The sequence below is a fragment of the Azolla caroliniana genome, unplaced genomic scaffold (genome assembly GCF_043228905.1).
Source record: "Azolla caroliniana isolate FFs.n. ecotype wild unplaced genomic scaffold, voAzoCaro1.0.p SCAF_6, whole genome shotgun sequence".
Lineage (NCBI taxonomy): Eukaryota > Viridiplantae > Streptophyta > Polypodiopsida > Salviniales > Salviniaceae > Azolla > Azolla caroliniana.
In genome coordinates this window covers 8,282,649-8,286,678 of record NW_028230441.1, presented here as the reverse complement: position 1 = coordinate 8,286,678, position 4,030 = coordinate 8,282,649, and positions in this window count along the sequence as shown.

The window sequence follows — 4,030 nt, the reverse complement described above, 5'->3', positions numbered from 1 at the left end:
GAAGGGTTTCATGATTTCTTAGACATGAACCATCACTAAATTCTAGGAACTCGATAACTAATTTGAGTTGCCAAGGCAATATGCTCGAAATCTAGTGGGCATCATTTGCATTTGTTCAAATCTTGTAGTCATCACGTTTGTGAGTCTCCAACTAAATCATGACAAGTCTGGTGATAAACAATACTTTGTTAGCTGTCTTAATCAATGTCCACCATTTTAGGCAAGAAGGAAGATTGTATTGTTTGAACAACTCCTCAAACTTTGACCACGAGTATGTTCCATTTTACATTGTTTTAGTTAGTTCTTATACGGTGGATTTGCAAATATTGGTATGCATGGTGATATTTTTTGTAGCTATGGTCACTATGAAAATGATATGGAACATAATACCAATGCAATATTTCATGAAATTAGCATAAACCCATACGAAATTATATGACTACATTAGGGTTGCTTGTGCTCCCTCTAGTTCAGAGTATAAAGATAAAGGTCAATGCCATCTTGTCACCATTGTTTTGGGTTAAGGTTGTAAGGTGAAGGATAGAGGTAACAATTGTAATGTTTATTTACTAATATCCTGTTGATTTTTTACATTGTGATAATTACTTTACAATAACCGTTTTCGAATTTCTTCACATTTTTTTCCCCAAAAAAGATTATCCTTCCATTAGTTAGAAAAAGGTGTATTGACTATAGTTACATACGAAGTAGATGGAAAGGAAACCAAAGAGACTTCCAAACCAAATTGTCAAAGTCAATGACCAACCATTGATCCTTCCCTTAAACGAGCTAAGGAAACCATCTTGTGAAAAGGCTAAAAGCCGTTGAAAATTGCCCAAAGATGTGCACTAAAGCTACAAATATCAAACATTCATCAATATATACAAATATGTTGGAGATTTATGTCTACGGAGACAATCCTCTCTTGTATGTAGTGGTAGTGCACCTCAATGTGCTTCATCCTTGCATTGGAACATGGTGTTCCATGACAATGGCAAACTATTAGAATTGTCATATTTTAGATGAACTGATCAACCATTGATTGGGATGTAAAAGTCTTTAAAGATCCTTTTGATCCACATTGCCTCATGAATGGTGATGGCTACACCACAATATTTCACAAAGACTGACGTTGATTGGTGATCCACTAAGATACCAATCCAATTGGCTTCTATGTAGCCTTCAAGTAAGGTTGATGGTTGCATGATTTCATGTAGTTTGATTCTGTAGTTAAGGTTAGGGCAATTGAATTTCAAGTAAGTAAGACTTCTAAGTATTTGTCGACATTGTGTTTGATTGCTAAATATGAAGCTCGATTCAATTTGTATCTTCAAGCTATGGTTGAGAAGTGTTATGATTGGCTTGTGATCCTTCATGCCAAATTTCAACAGTTCAAAATGTAATAACAATAAGAAAGCAAGGTCCCATGAGGTGCAGGGATGATCTAAATGCTAAGGATGTGATATATCTAGCTTCCTCCGATAAATTATAGTGTTCATATGGAGTCACATCGTGTGTTACTGCAGTAAGACACTGATTCATCTAGCATTCCATTGTATAGATGCTTATGCCTAATAGAAATGTGGCATGTTCTTCTAACTGATCACAAGTCAATATACCTCCCTAATGTGAATATTCTTTTACTTACTTATGCCATTGTTCCTTTTCTCTAGAGAGAACACCATGAATTTGTCCAAGGAAGTATTCCCGACCACCATAAGGTCGAAGACTTTCAATCTTCTGGCTAGAGCCGAGTCTTTCTCCATAAGGCTAGTGACAATTAGTGAGTTGCTAACCATTGTTGATAGTCTTTGTTATAACGACAATTTAGGTCGAGAGATTTAGGAAGGATGGAGATTTATCCTTTGTGAGGATGGTTACCCTCAAGGCACTGAAATATTGTGAAAAAAACTATTAGAAATATAGCTAAGTAAGAGACATATCAACAAGTGCTATGTTCAGATAATGGCTTGTCACTAAGTGCTTTGTAAATTTACATATAAAAAAGCATTAGATGTGAAGAATAATATTTAATCTTAACAGTGCCCTTTTTAATTTAGGGAAAAGTACCAGGATACCCCTGGAAGTTCCAAATTTACCAAACTACCGCTATGTCCAAAAAATTACACTTTATAAAGTAATTATACACTTAAATCTTTGGTAAATAGGGCTAGTTCGGGTCCATTTCTTCCATCTTTGGTAAATAGGGCTTGTAGATTTGAGTGTATAATTACTTTATAAAGTAGTTTGGTAAATTTGGAACTTCCAAGGGCATTCTTGTAAATAGACGAACTTCCAGGGGATCCTGGTACTTTTCCCTTTAATTTATGCCCAAACATAAAGATCCTGCATCTCTATGTGTTTATATTTAGAATTTAGTGGTTGATCATTCACAAATAGATTAGCACCTTGATTATCAAACAAATTGAGGTGGTGGAAATCCAAAATTTGCACACAGAGTCAACCGAACTAACTCTTGAGAAGAAAAGAAAGCCACAATGTATTTTGATTTTGTAATAGAAATCACAACATAATTTTGTTTCTTCCATGCCGAAGAGACCAAAGACAATCCAATGGTAGTAACAATTCTCACTTTTAGATCACATTTAATGATCGAATCTTGCCTAATCTGCACATATATATCCAACATTAAGGTATCAATTATCCCAAAAGACTAGTAGAAAATGAAATATTCAGATGAAAGGCATGAGCAAAATATTCAAGACCTAAATTAACCAAGGTAGCGTAGGAGATATATTTCATTATATCTTGTTCTTGATTCATTTCAGGAAAATGCAAGTTAAGCAAATGTAAATCTGTTAAATAAATAATCAAAGGGATGCCACTACTTTGCATTGTGATAGGGAAAACTTGTCCACAATCTTTAGGATGGCATTTATGTGATTGGAATGCACCCATCCATTTGAATCATGGTCACAATTAGTGGTGAAGACAAGACAAAATTAGATATAATATCCAAGATGGGTCATCTCAAATGTTGATGCTAGTTATGTCTTAGCAGTAATTAGAAGATTTGTATCATTACATCCAAGAATATTGTCAAGATCATAGAGGACAATGAAAATGAAATAAGATTAGAACCCTACTGCAATGATTTAAAACCAATGGAACATAGAAAAACATTCATTCTCTTATACAATTTCCTTGAAGATTGTTTCTAGATCATCATCAAATCTATCATGATTTGTATGAGGCACTTTTGCATTTTCAAAAATATTAGCAACATGACAATCTACTTCCCTTGGCAACATCTAAAATTGGAGCATGGGTTGGATCATGATCTTTGAAAAATATTAGTGTACTTTCTAAATGATGTAGCATTCAGAACAACCTCATAAAAAATAACACTATGACCAATGAAGACCTTACGTGTGTCAGGATCATAAAACCATATCGAAGATCATGACAAGTTTGATTGCATGGAAGCAATTTGAGTTATGTGATACCCCCACATCCCCACATGAAAATAAAAATAAAATGAAATAGCACATAGATTTTGCCATGTGTCCATATGAAAAATACACAAACCATATGTATAAAAGATTATATGGGAGATCGCAATATAGTCCAAGAAGAGCTAAAATTACATAATTCATGGTCATAGTTTGCATCACATTGGCAATATCTTCTTGCCTTGTAGTGACTTAAAACACAAACAATTCACATAATCTATACTCATAGTTTGTTACATTATATTGGCAATAGCCTCTTGCACTAGTGACTTAAAACACAAACAATTCGATATCCCCATTGAATGAGTAATTTAAGTAGCATTGATTTATACACACCGAACTAGATTCTTGGGTCAATAAGCTGCACTTTATTTATTAGCATTTGATAAACTTTATTGATCACTATCTATTTCTTCTTGCGATAGTGGAAGAATCTTGTTTTCAAACAAGTTCAATGGAAGTTTTAAGTTCCTCCCAATAAAAGCTACAATAGACTATGATAGTCCAATAAGTGTCATATCACAAAAGGTCATAATGACCTCTATATTACAATTCCA